The following is a 19,750-nucleotide window of genomic DNA, read 5'->3' as shown; positions in this document are numbered from 1 at the left end:
AAGCAAGCCCTGTTTCGAGCAGGAGGCTGGGTCCCTCCGCAGCACCAGAAGCTTTCCTGCGACCCCCAGCAGCAGCTCCCACAGGCACACGTGCTGGCAGGAGCCCCAGACACCTTCAAATGTTCCCTCACAAAGGCTGATTTGCCCAATTCCCAGCTAATTTCCTTAACTCAGTGCTTCATGGGGAAAAATTAAACAGTCAAAAGCTACAGAGATGGGGATAGCCTGCTGCAGACTCCCAAAACTTCACTACCAGCCTGGTGTTTAAAAGGTTAATCATTCCCTGGGGGTGCCAAAAAAAGTCTACTCTGGAATTCATTTGCCTTTATTGCTTACTGTTTGTAAGAATAATTTAGGATTAATACACACACACACAAGAGAATGAGGTTAATGCTAAAACTCATCTCTGTCAACCTAGCTCAGCCCAAGAGCTGGCGTGAATGTGATATGATGTCTCATAGCCCTCTTCTATTTAAAAAATAAATAAATAAAAAAGCTGAGCTTTCAGTAATTGTATCCAAGTGGATGCTTCTGCCCTTCTGCATACTGTACAGGTGCTTGTCCCAGCAGCACCTCTGCCTGTCATCAGCTCAGACTATAAAACACAAAAATGGAAAACATAAGTGCAGCATTATGACAAGTGTCTACATGGATAGTGGGATGGAGAACCCAGGAAGAAAGGAGATTCAATTCTCCAGTTCACTCATGGTGGAGATTCTCGCTCTCTTCTTCTTTGGCGCTTTCCAAAATTCAAAATACAAACACGCAGCAAAGATTTCACCCTGCAGGTATACTCATGATATTCTATTGTAAGCTCTGCAGATCACCTTCCAGCCCTTAGTTCCCTTTCACTTCAAGCACCAGAGAAGAAATGGACAGAGTGGGACCACCAACTCCTCTCGGCTCTGAGCAATGAGGACTGCCAGCACCGTGCCACCTCCAGCAGCATCACCTCAGGTGCCTGCAGGCAGCTGGCCTGGCTTTGGGGTTAGCAAACGGAACAGCAGCAGCATGGATTTGGCAGGGCCATCATCAGCCTACAGCCTTCCCATGTTATCACAGGGTCCTCCTTACAAATAAAAGAGGAAAACGCTTGCCAGCTCTTGGAACACCAAGAGTATTACACATGCCTGGGGAAGGGAGAAATCCCCAGCTCACATCCCGTCTGGCTCTCATGAAGTCCAAACTTATGGACCAAAATTTTAGACTGAGATGGCCAAAAGGTAACATGAAGTAGTTGTGGAGCTCCCTGGAGCTCTGCGGGCAGGAAGGGCTGTGCCATGCCCTCAGCTGGAGTGAAGCCCCGCGAGCAGACCCGCAGCGATACGCATCAGCCAGCGAGCGGTCTGGCTCGCCGATTCTGCCCTGCAGTTCCTTCTCACCAGATAAAGGCTGCATGCACGGGTGGATACGCTGTTATCTGCCTGACAGGGGATGTAAACTCTGATGAATGAACTCAGATCTCCCAAAAACATTGAGAAAAAGGAATCAGGGGATGCCCAGCCCTGCTGCTCAAGTGTGCTGTTTGGAAAATCACCCACAGGAGCCACAGCTGGGAAGTTGCATCTTTCAAAGCAGAGCAAAGAGAAGCAGTGCGCCTCTGCCACAGCATGTCCACCTGGAGGGAATCTCCTGGGACCAAGCACTCCTCCAAGGCAGTGGCTGCTCAAGAGCTGCAGCAAGTTTTGCTAACATATTCCAGGCAACCAGGGATCAACATCACCAGTGCCAGCTAGGGGCACATGGTGGCACTTGGTGAAAACGATGGAGTTCCTCAGCCTCTGAGCGGAGTCAGTCCCCCTCCTTGCAGAGAGGGATCACAAAAACCTCTGCTAAAAGTCCAAGTTTAGCTCTCAGGGAATTTGAATTCTGCGCTTGACCAGCCACTGATGAAAATGGCCCTCGCTGCTCTAAACTCCTCTCAAGCACAAACATCTGTGTGCAGACCTTGTCTCAACCGTGGCCTTGTTTTAAGGACAGGAAAAGAAATACCTCCTTTCACACAGCCCCTGCTGGGTTAGATGGCAATGGTGGAGCCTTCCACATTCATAGACTGCTTTCAGACAGAAAAAAATAAACCTTACCAGGTATAAATGAATGGGAAAGATATATGGAATATAAAGCCTTAACATAATTAATACAGACTTGCCTGTCTGAATGACATTGCAGCAGTAAGTAAAGGTTTTCCCATTTTTCAAATAATTCTGGAAAATAAGTATTTTGGATATTTCACGTGTGCAAAAGAAACAGAGGAAACACATGTTTCATTCTTTACAAGCTATTATTTTTATATCCCTAAATAGCTGCTGCATTGAGAAGCCAAGAGAGCACAACTGTGTACTTAGTCCCAAAACAAATTTGGCGTGAGCGGAGCCAGCGCTGGCTGCTCTCCCGAGGGCCTTGCTCTGACGTACTTCAGCTTTCATTTCTGAAACCATCTTTAGGGAAAGAAAACGCCACGGCCTCACGTCTGGCTGGCTGCGTGCCTGGCTGCCGACGGCTGACCGTGGTGCTAACGAAGGCACAAGGCGGGGATGAGATTTCAAGAGACACTGCCCCCCTCACAAAAAAAAAAAAAAAAAAAAGGAGAATAATAAAAAAGAAAAAATATAAAAAAAATAAAAATAATAAAAAATCAAATCTGAACTCCCAAAAGTTTAAGCACTGGCTGCTGCACTGAGACTCATTCTGCACTTACTGTCATTTTGGACAGACATCAGATGTAAGATGTTTTAATTGCCAATGGCCTGGTCTGGATTTCAGCGCGTGACACAGAGATAAAGGCCTCTACATCCTATTATCAGTCCCCCGAGCAACTGGTACATCTTGTTAAGTGTAACTAGATTCGTAGGTCAGAATCCCAAATGCGGAAAGCACACGCATTTGACTGGAAACAGCATTATTAGGGCATTCCTTTGCCATAATAACGGCTTGCCAGTTCCTCAGCAGAACCTTTAGATCATGCTTTGATATTTTTACTTTCAGGCCACAGCTGTTGGAGTGCCAGTGTCAGGCTGGAGAGCTACCTGTGCTGCAGGGATGCTGAACAGAGACAACTCCTGCTCTTTTCTGTCACTTTCTGCCCAGAAAAAGTCTAGGTGAAAGCACTTGGTGCTGTCGTCACTGCCTTGCAGACAGAGAAACCAAGGCTGAGCGCAGCCGTGGGCTTTGCCCAAGCTCACAGGAGAAAGCTCTTTGTGATTTAAGAAAACGAGATCTTGTGAGGTGCAATCTTTCCTCAAATCCTGCCTTTTTTTTTTTTTTTTTTTTTTTTTAAATCTCTTTAGTTTCTTTCAGATGAGTTTTCAGCAGCACCCAAAACTCGATGAATCAGTTGGCTGAATGGCCCACATAGTTTCCTCTTCAGTCAGCTCTGGCAGTGAGCCATGGCACATATTCGGAGGCTTTGCTTCGAGTAACAGTTTTACTGCTGAGATTATTCCAGTGTTTGAAGCTGGGCCATCCATCCCTTGCGCACCCCTCTCCTAGCATTTAGCAAGGGGGAGCAGGGCTGGGGGGTCAACTAGAAACACTGCTGGAGAGCAAAGCTCACCCCCCAGGCTGAAGGGATCTCCCTCGGATGTCGCATCACGTGCCCAAATCATCCCACTGCTGAATTTGGACTGACCCCACACCTCTGCACTCTGAGAAGCTTAGAAAGTTTTTTATTGACTTCAAGCTAACAGTTAAAAAGAACTTTTTTTTTTTGCACAGTAACTGGACCCTGGTTAGCTTTACTTTTCATTCCCCAAAAGGATGGCACCGTAAAGCATGCGTGCCGCAAACTGATGATCTGATGGAAGTAGAGGAGGACAAGTTCAATCCAACATCTTGCTGTTTGAAAGCACTGCCTGCATTCATTTTAGTCTCATTTTAGCATGGCAGGTCACAGCAGTATAAACATTGTGGGGGAAAAAAAAAAAAAAAGGCCTAGCTGGCAAACAGTCAGAACTTGCTGTTCCTGACCCAGTAACCTACTTTTTGAGCACCACGTAACACGAAAGCCACCCCTAGCTCAGACTGCGACGTCACCTCTTACTAACTTCTTAGAGGCAAATAATGGGTCTGGTTGGGAAGAGTTTGGTGACTTGTGGTCATCATTTGCTTCACCCTGGCCACAAAGAGCATTTTAGGTTAGACAGGAATGTCCAGGGCAGTTTCTAACCTTGAGTCACCCAAAGCCACCACCTGGGCACATGTGCTCCGTGCAGCAGGGTTAGCACCTGGGTGCCCATCACACCGACATGCAGAGCAACCAGAAACTTTGTCTGCAGCACCAGCACTACCATAGGCATCATGGCCATGGGCAAAGAAGTAGAAAAGAAGTAGGGAACACTGCCTGAAGGAGACCTGTTTTTTTCTTCATAGCTCTGCTTTAGCTGTTTTCACTCCAGCTCTCTCATCCCAAGATGACGTGGTAATTCAGAGATGCTACAGCTCAGTCTTTAAGCAACCCAGCAGCTCTCAGAATGGCACCAGCCTTCCTCATCCTCTCTTTGCTCCCCTACCTCTCCCAGGCATCCCTGCAGTCCCAGCATATTGTATTCTCAGGACACCAAGTGCCAAAAAAAACAAACCAGAAAGCCAATTATAGTACTAGTACTCCTGGCAAACAATGAGAACTGGATCACAGGATCAATGCTACAACAAAAAAGAGCAAAAAGACCCGATAAATATTTTGGTAGCTTGCATTTCCCTTGTGTTTGTACCCAAGCAGCCCCTGCAGTACATGTCAACAGGGACGAGGGGAGAACTATCCAGAAGCCCAGTAAAACGAAAAAATCATTTCAAGACTTGAGCGAGTAGCAGGGTGCCTCAGCCCAGCCACCAGCATTTCAGGGCAGGAGAGAACCCAGAGGGGCCTCAGCTCAGCAAAACACTGAAGATCTTCAAGGCATTTTGTTTGACCAAAGCCACTGGGAGTTTTCCCATCAGAATGCAGACGGAGATGGACTAGGCTTGAATAAAGTTTTCAGACACTTCCCTATTAGGGATAAAAGAAGCACAGAAACAGTATATATATATATATCTCCAGTGGTGTTGAAAAATATGACTCCCTCCATGAACATCCCGAGAAACCAACATTTAATGCAAACTATTAAGAAGAAAAAGAAATGGGAAGACTAAATATATACTTAGTATTTGAAAGGACTAGTATTTTCCTGAAGAAAGTATCAGGGAAAACAAGAGTATTAAGACAAAGCGAGAGAAAAAACAGAGGGAGCTCTTTAGGGGAACGCCGGGAAATGATTCTTTGCTGGAATATGCCCATTTTTGCATGCGGTTACTGCCAGTGCATCTCCTAACTGAAACGCACACAAAATAGGAAGGGATGGAAATTAAAAGACTTTTGGTCAAATATTCTACCTTCATGGAAGAAAAACAAATAGTTGAAATCATCAGAACAAAAGGTCTTGCAGGTACTGCACCTTCCAACTAGCTCAGCGTGAGATTTTATTTTTTTTGACGCTTTGACTTCCCTATTGCAGAGCAGGAGGCACAGGGCACTGCAATATCTTAAAAATTCTAGCTACATTTCCTTCTGCCATCACAAACCATTTTTCCACCATCTCTTTTACCAGCAATTTTAATTTAACCTAAGATTAAAAACATATGGAAGTATTTCTCTCTAGCTGGCATAAGCACAACACAAAAGTAAGTGCTCTAATAGACATAAGAAGTCATTTTTCTTTACTACAATGTCTAATTTAGATCTCTGAAATTGTAAAATTAAAATCTATTCTAATCCATACTTAGACAAAAATGCATTTCTAGCAGATTATAATATCTAACTGCTTATTACACAAAAATCTTGGAATGACTGTATTGTAAAAAAAATAATTGCCTAATTATGAAATCCTGATGATAAAGACACTATTGTCATGAAAACATCTGGGTTACCAGCCCCCCAGAACGCATGAAATTTCAATAGGCAGAGAAAAATTGGGAGGCAGATGAAAGAAGAGTTATAAAGAAGTCCGGAGAAAAAACATCACCCGCTGCAATTTCGGTATCGAAGTGCGGGTGATGACTACAAACAAACCAGTAATAACCTATTCACAGCAGCAGAGCCGTTAACATGTATGTGAGGATGAGGCACAATTAACAAATATTATGTATTTTTTTTTCCAAGGTTATGCAAGAATATGCATCTCTACCTCTCTGTAATGACAACCTGGAGAAATATTCATTGTATCAGGATATTGGAAAACAATTTAGCAATCTGATGCCTTAGGGTATCAAAGAGTTGTCCGATTTGAAGGCAGCAGCAATCACTAGTGTTTCTATAGCTTTTAGCTCACGTTAAGCATCATTTAAATGATAGTTGAAGAACAAAACAGGCACAGAGACGTAGGAGGGAGAAAGGTCAGTGATGTATAAGTAGGAGAAGTACGGAGAAAAGCTGAGAAGTTCAACAGTGCATTCAGTTCAGCCCACCCATGCCAGCAGAGCTAAGCCTCAAGAAATCTGGTCCTTGCCATTAAGCCTGCTGTAAAAGTCACGTTATTAGTGAAGTTCGTGGCTACATGCATTTTAGCCACTTAGGAAACAAAAGTTTTTCTTGGAAAACAGGCAATACCATGAGATTGCTCTCCCAGGTTGTTTCATGCTCAAAGGCTGCACTGACTGAGGGATGCAGTCAAGGAAAACCCACCCTTGCCTCTGCATCCCCATCAGAAACTCTTCCCCTCTTGGTCTGAGCCCACACCCTGAGACATGTACACCCAGACCTGGCCCTGCGCAAAGGCAATCCGGAGAAGTTAATGAGGACTCATTATTTATTTATTATTATTCATTTCTCATCTCTAAGCAGAGCTCCCACCTCTGGCTTTGACTTTTCACCACTGATCAGGCCAAACCTTGGTCTCCACGATGGAAGCCTCATGTGTAGGTAATCTGCCAGGCCCCAGAACCAGACTTCATGGATGAGACATCAAAGGACGATGTATCACTGATAGGATAAGACTTTTTTTTTTTTTTAAACAGAGTTGATTACAGTGCAGATGGCATCAAAAGCACAGTAGCCTTCTCACATGGTTGCCATCTGCAATTCTCTGCCAAAGGTTACATCAGGACTCCCGTTATAAAATGCTGCCAGCTGAGATTTACAATGCAGTGGACAGCCAAGAAGTCCTTCACATCAGAACTGTTCAGTTGCGGGTATTCCGCTCATGTTGCATATTTTTGATAACTGACATGATAAAATTTGCAGAGCAGCATCAGCCCGTACATCTGAAGCGTCTTCCCTGAACAGCTCTGCCTTGCCTGCTTGTTTGCACACCCTTCAGCTGTTGGGATGAAGCCCTCCCCCTGCACAAAGACTCACCACAAGATCTGTGCAGCACTTAAGGCTCCCCTAAGCCTGATATTTGGGCTTAAAGGGGATTTAAGAAGCGTGTGTGTTGCAGGCTGGTTTGCAGGGTACTGGCAAATACAGCCGCGTGCACTAGGGAAAGCTTTCCCATTTTCTAAGGAAGTGTTACTCTTCTGCTAAGTAAATAAAGATGTGCCTGTTATTTACTTTCCAGCACATATTGCAAAGCTCATGTTAATTAAACTTCCAAGGCACACAACAGAATAAATCTTGATTGGCGTAACGCCAACAAATTGTATGCGAACTCTCCCCCGCGCACTTAGTAAATATTTGCATGGGAGAAAATAACTCACTCCATCCTGGGCGAAGCACAAGCGGGTCAGGACACTGGAGCCAAGAGGCTCTGTTCTGCCTTGTGAACTCCTGAGATGAAAATATGGGATCCGTGGAGAGGAATTACACAAATAGCAGGCAGAAAAAAGATCAGAAAGCAGAGAGCAAGGACAAAACTCACAGGCCTGCTTCTGGGCTCACCATTATGGTGGCCAGCCATAGCTCTGTGGCACTGGAAGACCTTGGTACAACGTCAGAGAGCCCAAATTTTACTCTAGGTGGTTTCTAATTTACAGCATAGGAGTGTGTCAGTGGTTGAAAGGACAGTCCAAATCCAAAACCATCCCCAAAGATCAACATAGATAATATTAAAATTCCCTTTTCTTCTGAGAAGCCCGCCCTATTAAAGGTTATTGCAGTTCTCAAAATCTTTTTCTTGCTGTCACATTAACTTCTGACACTGTTGACACTTCTTAGTGGCCAGCTACAGCCTGGTTCTCACAAGTCTCAGGCACATTTCAACTCTGCTAACAAAGCCCCTCAACCTTCTCGTGGACCACCTGATGAAGCACATACAGAAATACATAAAGGTTAAAAAAAAAAAAAAAAAAAAAAGTAAGGTTACTTTAAACTACCATGTTACTACCATGTATCTGTCTTTGCATAAATGGATTACGTAGCATTATCACCCCAGATTTTGGGGTCCAGGTTTTAGTTTATGTTCCCAAGTAGTGGTCACAGGGAAGTGCTTTTATTTGGTCTCTTGCCTGTTGAGATCCACAGGAACGATGGATGTACAAAACACTGCTTATTGAAATACCGTTTGTGCTGCCTACATCACTGCTGCCCAGGAAAGAGAAGCATTACTATTGATTCCTTTATAAGATAAATACAACTTAGAAGAAAGCATATTTACATAAGGTTTGGATGACTCACGCGACAGATACAGAGAAACCTTAATGCACTTCTTTCTTTTCCTACACGCTGCTTTGTGCCGCTGCTTTGTCTGGAGCTATTTCACAAAGGAATGTAAAAGGGGCTTTTTCTCCCATATAAGAAGTGTTTCCAAACACCTGTGCTATTTTCTGTTTCAACAGCACTGTCACCTGGTATATTGTTACTGAGCCATTCGCAATGCAAACCCAGCGCAACCCACCTAAATTCAGTGTTAGCAAATGCAAAGCGAATTTTTTTGGTTTGGGGTTGTGATGCGATGGGCTTGTGTGTCCACAAAATACAGCCCTGGATTTCCTCCACAGTTCTCACACCATTACTTGATACTATTAATTTAGATCCTTATTCAGCAAATACTTGAGTAAAACTTGAGCTAGTGCTTAGGTTCATCCCTGTTTAAAATGCTGCTATGCAAGTGGAGAACACAGCGTAGCTTTTCACAACTTTTGTGCTTTAATGGTTTTCACTCAGTAGGGAGCAAGATTTTAAACATTACCCACGTTATTTCTAACATGTCTGAATTTCTTTGGGTTTAGCATCGTTATGAAGAAGGCTGAACAACAGCATCTGACTCAAAAATATCACCACACCCCAAGCCCCATATTCCCTGTTCCCCCAAACCAACCAACCAAAAACACCCCAAAGCAAAATCAACATTTTTAGCACACATTTATGGGCAGCTGGAGAACATCAGACCATCAGAACAGCCACGGAAGTACCTTTTGGGAGAGCCCAGAGAAAATTTACAGTTTTTACGAGGGATGAGGCCAGGCTGTAAAACTGCCCCCATCTGCACGGAGGTGGGAGCGGAGTGCCTACCTTCCCACAGACAAACTCTGGCTCGTGCAAACACAGCCGTGCTTGTAGGAGCTGGCAGGAGCTCACATGCAATCAGTGACCCCTTCAGAATAAATTATCTTCTAAACATGATAAAGATCTAGACCGTGGAAATGTTATTTAAAATTAAATTCCTCTAACAAACCCTTGGTCCAGGCAGAGCAGGCCAAGCAACCTGAGGCCAGCTGGGTTTTCAGAACACACCGTGCATGGCACCAGTACAAAAAACCCACAGCAGGACTTGCCTGGATGTGGGACAAATAGCATTAAACTTGTGAAAAGTGACTCAGCAGAACGCCCAGACTGCAATACCTGGAAAGGACCCAGCTTCCATGAAAGGTTCAATGTCTGAAACAAATGGGCCCACATAAACCTGAACTCACTCCTGCCTAAAATGATCAGTAGGGCTACCTCACCTTCTGCTGAGACGACTTGTTATTAGGGGTGAAATGCCAGCTTCCCAACCCAGGTAATTTAATTTAGTAATTTAGGGGAAGATGTATGAGGAGCAGCTGAGGTCACTTGGCCTGTTCAGCCTGGAGAAGAGGAGGCTGAGGGGAGACCTCTTCACGGTCTACAGCTTCCTCACGAGGGGGAGCGGAGGGGCAGGTGCCAATCTATTCTCTTTCGTCACCAGTGACAGGACCCGCAGGAATGGTGTCAAGCTGAGGCAGGGGAGGTTTAGGCTGGACATTAGGAAGAGGTTCTCCACTGAGAGGGTTGTCGTGCATTGGAACAGGCTCCCCAGGGACATAGTCACTGCACCAAGCCTGTCAGAGTTTAAGAAGCATTTGGACTGCACACTTAGTCAGATGGTCTAAACTTTTGGGTAGACCTGTGCAGTGCCAGAAGTTGGACTCGGTGATTCTTGTGGGTCCCTTCCAACTCGGGATATTCTGAGATTCCATGATTGCTGATCTATTGGCACAGACATGGATAGAATGACACCTCTTGATAATCTTTACTATATACTTTAATAACAAAGTCTCTGGAAAAAAAAAAAATTAGTCTACCTAATTCTACAGATTTTTAGAGTACTTTCTAGAGCTATCACAATTCGTATGCAACATTAAAAAACAAAACACAACACCACCACAATGTTAAGGAAGAGGAAACCTTTCTACCCCAAATAGCTCTGTGTTGCACTGCTTTGGGGGATCTGTTTTCACCTCTTTCCCACCAAGTACTTTTAACTCACAATACTCCTGGTTGTCAACTTTCTGGAAACATGGGTTTTAGGATGAGGGCAGTGAACTTTGAGAGCAGACCATGAAGTGATTTTATTGACTACATTGCTTAGCTTTGAACACAAGCTGTAAACTCTAAATCAGCTGGACAACAAAGGTTTAATCACCATGGAAGTACCAATCTGAATGCATGTGGCCCAAACTCCTTTGAGGAAGCACTTTTTAGGGTTTTTTCCAGCACTGTTCATGGATTCCTCGGTAAGGCCTTTAAAAGCCCTCTGTAGCTGGATCACCTGTCTTGTAGGTGGGCTCTTTTTGGGAGTGCTTTTTGGGCATAAACCCCTCTTTGGGTGCCTCCAGTTGCAATTCGGCATGCAGATCCTTGGAAGCCTCATGCTAAAGAAACATCTAAAGAGTACCCAGAATCCCAGACTGTCCATCACCTCGTAATGATCATGAAAGCAATCAAAAAACAAAAAAAATCCATCTCTGAACTACTGAAGACTGTGGAGAACACACAGCCCAAATGCACGGACCTATCAGTAAACATTTTTCTACCTTAAAAAAGTTACATGTACTCATGGGTACCGTTCCAGTTAGAAATATCTTTACCTTTTGGTAACTAAAAGGTAATTTCAATAAGTATTTCCTCCCGAAGATAAAAATAAGAGTGCTGTTATGGTAACAGAGCTGTGTTTTTCAACAACCTGTACATTACAGCTGGTTAAAGCCACCAACGATGCGTTCTCCAGTCAGATGCAACAAACTGTTTGCAGTTCGGAGCGGTGATAACGCGCCCTCAGCTCCTCTCTGTTTAGCAGCCAGTAACCAAAACACATCCCGGGGTAAACACTGGAGGAGCCGGGCAATGTGCTTCCGCAGGGCTCAGCTCCGTGACCCCGTTTCCCTGATGCTATCACTTCATCCTCATTATAACACTTCAAGAAAGGACGTAAACATCTTGTACATTTAAATGCTCTTGACTTTTATGAACAGCCTGATTCAGCAGCCCTCAGGGTGCACTTTCATGACCAGCTCAAGCACATCTTGCCCTTGAGAAGGCGCTTCCTTTGCTCCCAGCCTCCCTTGCACAGAAAATCACACACAGTTGAAAGCTAACACTGGAAGAAAGTTTCATAAAAGATCAGCTTTCAACTACTTTGCCACAAAAATGCCTGTGTTGAAGGTCTCAAACAGCTACTCGTGAGATGGTACATATTTTGATCGACAGCCTTCAAACTCGACATGGTAACTACTGCAGTGAAGACAGTGTTATTCACAAGCCCCCCATACACACCAGACACTGCACAGACAGCAGGACAATTTAAGGGGAACACAACAAAGATGTTCTTAAACACTTTGAAATGCTACTGAGGAAAATATGTTAAGAGCAGCTACAAAGATCTGTGGGGAGGAAACCACTCAAAGCATTTGGTGAGTTTCATTGCTCCATAAAGCTCAGCCACAGTGCCCCATATGTTGCAGCATCATCTGAAGACACCATATCTAGGACCTAACATTTCCATCTATAAACTCTGCTGTAGTACAAAAGTTGCCAAAGATCAAGGAGCTGATTCAGCAACTGACTTGGACAGTTTAATATTAAGCAGCACCTCCACCAGCACAATTGTTTATCTACTCAGATTCAAGGATGTGCCACGTGCTTTGGCCAAATGAGAGCTAAAACAGGAGGGATCATTTCCGAAAGACATTACATCTTATAATATATGGGGAAAATTTCCCTGTTAAAAAGGGATGGAGAAACCAGGCCATGCCATTGCTTTTTTACCAGGAAAGCACGAAGGGACAGTCATACCCATTGAAGCAGAGAAGGACGACCTACAGCTGAGCACCAGTGTGAGATGGTGCAGAAAGGTGCAGCCAGAACTAGGTGGACTACTCCTGTACTGGTTCAGGTGAAGTCACAGTTATCTCTACCTTAGGGATTGGCACCTTGCTACACTGTGAAAAGAAAGAGATGGCTCAGAGTCTCTTTGTACGCCAATTGCCACAGCTCTCACAGGTGAAAGCCTTACTAAGAGCCCTACACTACCAGCTGGGCCTCAACAAATTTGCATTTTCTATACACGACTGTTCCAGCTCCTCAGGTTGCTTGCAAGTGTACCGTGCTGCATTTCCAAACAATGTACAAGGACACGTTTTCAGACAGATTCTGTGTTGCTTCTGTTCCTCACAAATCCTATTTTATCGCTGCTCAGGGATGCGGGTCTTCAAGCCCTCAAACACTCACGCTGATGGAGTTTATTCAGCAAAGCTGGTGACTGTTCTGCTCCTCAGCTTTCGTAGTGCCTCTGAGATGAATTTCCCCGTGTTCTTGAGAAGAACAGACTCAAGATTTGACATTGGGTAGAGCCCTGTGATGGATTAGACTGCCATTCTGCCCCCTCAACCACATGCTGTAATCAGCTTACTTGCGATATGGGAGATCTGGCAAAAAGTGACAGTTGCTCGCTGTCCAACATCATCAGCTAGCCCTGCCACAAGAGCTCAGACGTGGTGCTCCATCTCCACACAGAATCAGCTTATTGATAAACATACTGCCCAGCAAAATATTTTTCACACAACTGAAGTAGTGCTTTGGGCAAGGGGCTGCCTGATCCACCCACCACGGAGACTCAAAGTCAAATTCTAGACAAGATGAGATCGGAGCAGCAAATAGGTTCGAGGGACAGGCATGCCAGAGGCACTGGCACAGCTCAGCATGGAAACAATCCCTGTACTTGCCTTCATTATTCATCCTTTATTACTCCACTCCTGGAGTCCATAGAGGGAATGACGATCTAATCAAAGGGCCACTAAATTCAATGAAAACATTGCAATTTATTGGTCTTCCTTAGGTTCCTTAGGGTATCAGAGAACACCAGGACCTGGCCAACAGGGCTCAGAGCCTTCCTTATGGGGTTCAATATCAGCAAAGAGCCCATCTGTTCTTCAGGCAAACAACGGAGGACTGCTTTCTATGTCAATATATTTGTGTTATAATGTTAAAACAAGCTTGGAAGTAATTAGATATATGTTAATTCTGCAACAAAACACTTGAACTAGAAAAAAAAAAAAGGCTTAGCCGATCAGACTGAGGCAAAAAATACTATGCTTTTTTTAAATTTCTTGAAAAATGATGGTTTAAATAACAGAAAGACCCAACTTTGCTCCTGATGACAAAAAAGTTTAAACATAACTCCAGTCAAACCTACGGTTTCCCCTTTACAGACAGGCGGGCAAGACTGCATGCTGAGCTGCTCCCCTTCCCTGCTGGACAACACCCAGGACTGTAGAGCTACACGGACACGGCGCATCTCATGGAAGGCAGCCCAGCAGAGCCATTTCCCAAAAGCCTTCACAGTAATCCCCAGGCCCAGCAACTCTATGTGAAGAATTTTGTGTGATTCAAGTGAAGAAAATGAAATGTTTTTATTTTAACACATACCTGTGGGGAAAGAGCGTCCCACTATTTAACAATGAGCTCTTTAAAGACATTCTGGGAAATCTTCCAAGAGCTACGCTGAAATGGATGAACACTCAATTATTTAATCTAGTTTTTTTATTTGCATGTCGGAAGTCACTTTCCTTCTTTCCCATCCTCCCTCCAAAAGCAAAGCTTTTATTTTCTGAAGCTGAGGCACTTCTGATTCCAGCTCCCAGCAAGTTCACTCTCTTTGCCCAGAGTTATTCTCCCGACCGTTCTCTCTGGTTTTACACTGCTTGGCCCTAAAAATTCTCAAGGACCTTTGTTCACCTACCCTTGCAGCAATGAACAAACACAAACATTTACAGTTCTCCAATTCAACAAACAGGCAACAAGGCTAAAGAGGGTGGCACGAAGAACACACCATTAAAATGTCAAGGTTTCACCAGGAGACATGCAGATACCTCCTGTTATCCGAAAGCCTCTTCTCTGCACAGATAACGCTATCAAGGCCCATCCCTTCCCCCTTCTTTTATCACTGATGCTTTCACTCGAGTCTTTACAGTTATTTATAACCTCACAGTTGGGTTAACGCCGCAAGTTCTTAGGCTTGTACATTCCAATGTTCTGCTAACCTGGATTCTAGAGTGTTTCAGTTTATCCTAGAAGCACACACACAAAAAATAAAAAAAAAAGTCAAGACCAGCAACTCTCAGAGCTGAGTTCCTAGAGCAACTTCAGGCAGAGATACTGCAAAACTCACACCCCCGTTGCTTTCACACAACCACCGAGAGACGTGTTCAGCTTTATCACTTGGGGTCTGTAAGAGGAACAACTGCTCACTGCCAGCTCTGGCCTGGCTCATCCCAGAAGCGACCAAGTGCTGTTATCACCTGATGACTGCACACGTGGATCTGTTCATTTCCACTTTGCAGTCTGGTGTCTTAACACACCCCTGTCCCAGACACAACCACCTAATGAGCTAGGAGAGGCTCTCCAGTAGCTGCTAGTGATAAGGTCTGATGTCCAGATACGCAGTAGTATGTGCTGGAGACATCCAGCAAGAGACATCAGGGCACTGAACATGCAGTTTTCATTGCCTTAAGCATTTGTTCAATTTAAAACTTTATAAATTCCTGCGTACAAATCTACATTGTAGAGAAGCTGGCAAAGCTCTCGCTGTTTTGTCTGGCTTCCTAAGGACAAATGCTCATGCGATCTCATGCCCTATTCCCCTCTCCTTGCTAACCTTGTGGTTTGTTTGCCAGATCAACTTTGTCAGAGGTTTGAAGGAGAACAAGGTCCTGCGATCCTATGAGAGGACACTTTGAGAGGCAGCAATCGGGACCCAGCAGGACAGGGCTGGCCTCAAGGTGACAGCAGAGCGCAGTCCTCGAGGCGTGGTTAACTCTTGGCAGCTGTGTTTAAGTTCCCAGCTAGGTTGCCCATCACTTCTAATTATTATAATTAATTTTGTGACTAGTTATGTGCATTTACTTTGTTTCCTGGCCAGTCCTGTGCTGCTTCTGTTCGATTGCACCGCAGAAGCAGGGAGCCTGGTGGGTGGAAGCTGAGCTTTTCAGCTCAGTTGTGACCGAAGCTGTTCTGGTTCAGCTCCAAGTCCAGGATCAAACTGGTTCATTAGCTTCCAACCAGCTGAAACTGGTTCAACTGGAGAAAACAGAAGTGGATGAGACAGACTGAGGAAAAGCCTTTCCCCAGATATCTCCTGTCCCCTTGCCAGAGCACAGCAGCAGCATCTCAGTATCGTGCAACTGATCCAATTCCTACACCTAGCAGAAACAACGGGTGCCATCAACTACGGCAGGGAGTAGGTTCCCCCCAAAATCCTCGCCTAAGCACACACAACACTATTGTGAAATAACCTAAATAACCTACTGGGACTGCTGGGGAAAACCTGAGACCACCAGGAGCAGCAGGACCCAGTGAGCGTGTCCACTGCTGGAGAAAAGCAACCAGAAGCAGAACTTCTCCCTGCGGGGTGAGTTCAGTGGGTGCCACGATCTCAGCCCCCCACAGCGTGTGCCTGCTTGGGGCTCTGGCACCTGAACTGCTACTCCTATGCTGTCAGCAGGCAGCTCTTACAGGGCACGGACCTGCTCCAATCCTCCTACACTTAGATCCTACAGAACCTGCAAAGGGAAACATCTGCTTACCTGTGGATGGGATCAGCTAGCAGAAGGCAGATCTTTGTATCTGAACACTAATCACAATTTCACATTTATCAGCTGTTTCTGACCAAGGAAGGGAGCCCAGCTGAACCCAGAAGGCACCTCAAGCACCCAGCCTGCCTCCTCGCCCTTCTGTTATGCCTCTTGGTGGATAACAGGAACCCCAGCTGGGATCTGCTGAGCTGAGCAGTGAGCATGGGTCACACCTGGAGGCAATTTGTGCCTTGCAGAGTGATCTTTACTACACCACAGCTGGCAGTATGAGACATTTCTTGCCTCAACCCACTTGCAGTCTCTAGGGATAATGTTATTTTTTCTTAGTTGCACCCATAGATAGCAGAAAACTGCTATCAATGATATTTTTCCTGAAGGGACATGCCATTTCTGTAGCATGGCAAAGCCACCTACCTGGGAAACCCTCCAGGGCACTCACAGAGGTGTCCCACACCTGCTGCTGAGGAGGCTGTGTGAGAGCCCTTCCCTTCCCCAGGTGTGATGATGCCAGCAGCCAGCCTCAGCTTGTGCTGCTGATGCTCCTCAGGTGGGATTGGGGCACAAAATGTCCGAGCTGCTCCTGGCAAAGCTTCAGCAACATATCAGAAGGGCACTGGCAATGCCAAACAACCACTACCCCAGCATAAAAACTGGCAGCAAGTCCCCACAGAGCCCACAGGAGTCAGGGGCAGCCCTCGGGTTAAATCCATGCCCACACAAGAGCCTCGCACCCAGGCAGGGACCAGCCTGGTCTCTGGGACCATCAGACACAAGCTCAGGATGAGGAGGACAAAGATAAAATAGGATGTAGGCCCTGGTAGTCTGCTACTCCAGCTGAACGTTGCAGGGAGCAAATGGAAAAGCAAAAGTGACAAGGATGGTGACATCAAGTAGCTTTTAGATAATAAAAAAGGGAGCCTAAAAATTGAGTACAAGAGATTCACAGTCCCAGGGGAATACGAGCCTGTGTCTAATGCCAAGTGATTTTTCTGCTGCACGGTTCATTTTAGGACAATGTTTACCCTTGCAAGGCCAGTCCCATAGCCTGAGGCTGCTCTGGATTCAGGCACACTGCTTTTTGGGAAGAATTCAGATCCCCTTGCCTATTTGGGTTCGTTTAGGCACCATGTCCCACGGTTTGAATCTTCTGAGCTTACACAGAGTCCAGCCCTTCTCTGCACCCTTTTATTTTTTAAACAGTTTTGACCAGAAGGCACCAGTTTTAGCAGCATCTCACACATACAGAGCTAACAGAGCAACCAAAACCCCCATAACGCTGCCCCCCAAAGCCCAGGCATTCTTTGCTGCAGCCGGGGATTGCTTTCTGCTCTGCGAAGCGCCCGTCTGGCACAGCAGCTCTGCAGGAGAGCATTGCACACACAGCCAGCCCTTGTCACAGCAGCACGCCCGCCTCGACCCACAACTGCAGCCTTAAACCAGAGCAGGGGTGGGTACCCGCACTCATGTACGCAAGCATCCAGCACACACCTGCTGGAAAACACAGATGTTTTTGCTTGGACAAACAGGGAGCACAACTCTGCAAGCGCAAACGACAGCAGCAAAGCCCCAGCAAGTCACATTCTGAGCAACACCAACAGCTTGTGGTCATTAAATGTAAAGCATTTCGCTGCCAGAGCACAGCTTTCACTCAAAAGTGTTATTGCCACTATAAAATTTAAGGGAAAGCCATTTAAGCTTAAGAACAGCACATTCCTAATTGTGTTTCAGACACAGGCTCATCTTTGAGGAAATCAGAAGCAGTACAAACAAGTTACAGAGCTATTTCACAAAGCATCAATGCCCTAAAACGATCCGTAACAAACGGGGTTTCAGGCAGCGTGGCTGTGCTTGCGTGAAGCACCACTGGCTGCAAACGCATTTAAACCCGGCATTTTTGAGCACCTTTCCAGCAAGGCTAACACACACCTGGGCAACGAGAGACAAATCCCTGACTTACCTTTTCATCAGCCCAGAGCACCAAACCCTCCGCAACCTCCTGCAGAGGAGTTGTCAGAGTTTTACCTTATTACTCATAGAGAGAGTTACATAAGCGGCACCATTTCTGTAGGCAACGAGCGTGCACCCAGTGCACTTCCACCCGCAGGGACTCCTCGTCCCCCATCCCACGCAGACACATCTTCCCACAACAGCCACGCCGCGGCGAGCGAGGGAGAGGCAAGGTGGGCTTCGGGCTGCTAATGAAAAGCAAAGCTCCCCGCCTCAGAGAGAGTTCAAAAGGTCCCTGCCGTTTATTAAGAGATATTGCTGCTCCGAAAGGACGCGGTGCAATGGTATAATGTTCCTTCGCCTGCTGAAAGCAGCTTGGCCTAGATTTTCCTCTACTGTTTGATGTGACCATTCATGCAAACAAGAGTAAAACTTTCTCTTTGCTTTTAATTAAGCACAAAACACTTGGAAAAAAAAAATGACGCGTACAACAGCCCTGCTGTCAGCTGGGTCTTCTGGGCTACTGTCAGGCTGAGAACACGCCGGGATCGGCCCCATTGATTAAACTATTATTAGCAGCAAAAAAACAGATGTGCTGGGTGAAAGACAGGACAAAAACCACGCTCTGTGCTTCTGGACTAGAGACAGGAGAAAAGATGATTTTACCAAAGGCTCATTTGGTATGCTAGCAAATGAAAAGGGAAACATTCTTTAGCACACTGGGCAGCAGGAAAGCACAGAGCGTTTTAATCTGGAGAAATCAAGATAAAGAAATAACATTATTGCCCTGGCTCTGTTCCCCCAGACAAAACCCCACCAGCTTCTGTAAGACACGGACCAGGTCCTGTATTTGAAGTCTGATTGTGAACAAAACACGGCTTTTAGTCGCTCCATAGGGCCTGGTGTCCATGAACTATCAGTGGGCACAGCCCACTAACACACAGGGGCTGTAGCTCCAGTACAGACATAAAACTCTTATGTAAGCCCTAATCCTCTCACCGACTCCTTGTTCGGTGATGTGAAGATGCACGCCCCAGGAACTTGCTGGCAGCCCAGTGGCTTTTAACCAGTTGGGGAATGGTGAGGCTCTGGCTGTGATGCGATCCCCTGGCCGACACCTGGGGCTCTGTGCCACTACCTCCCGCGGCAGGATTTCGGAGGGCAGAGCCTTTCCAGATGCTGGAAATTCAGCCCTCAGCAGGACTGGCCCTGTTGCTTTCTGCGCTGATTGAATTGCGGGGATTAATCTCCTGCAGAGTTCACTGAGGCTAACGATAATCAAGTTAAATTTACACTATATGATCAGAGTTTAATTAGGTACTGTTATACAACTATTAATTACACCACTAATACCCTTATGAAATGCAGATGGGTGGGTGGGGCTGTGGTCAAGGGGGCTGTGGGGGGGGGAGGGGCTTGGCTGCTCCAATGATTTCAGGAAAAAAAGCACATTAATGTGCTCTGGGCCTACCTTTATTTACCTGCTTGCCTTGCCAGTGCTCAAGATGAAACAAAAAGCTTAAGCAACACGATAAACCTACAAAATGTAAATCTAGAAGATTAA

General features: G+C 45.7%; 1 protein-coding gene across 3 annotated transcripts in view; it reads right to left on the bottom strand.

Annotated features, from left to right (window-relative positions):
* Positions 1-19,750, bottom strand: part of PASD1 (PAS domain containing repressor 1) — a gene marked incomplete at its 3' end in the record, with an annotated part of 103,709 nt that overhangs the window by 75,864 nt on the left and 8,095 nt on the right. Inside the window, exon 1 of one of the 3 annotated variants that reach the window (XM_084534758.1) lies at positions 18,197-18,216. The exons of 1 other annotated variant lie outside the window; for it this stretch is intronic. Of the gene's footprint in view, positions 1-16,230; positions 16,463-18,196; positions 18,217-19,750 lie in introns of those variants that run through there. One more of the 3 variants, XM_084534756.1, reaches the window with a different exon arrangement.

The sequence above is a fragment of the Aythya ferina genome (assembly GCF_964211825.1).
Source record: "Aythya ferina genome assembly, chromosome: 13".
In the NCBI taxonomy this organism is placed as follows: Eukaryota; Metazoa; Chordata; class Aves; order Anseriformes; family Anatidae; genus Aythya; species Aythya ferina.
The sequence above is the reverse complement of the archived record's forward strand: the minus strand, read 5'-3'. Positions and strand labels throughout refer to the sequence as shown.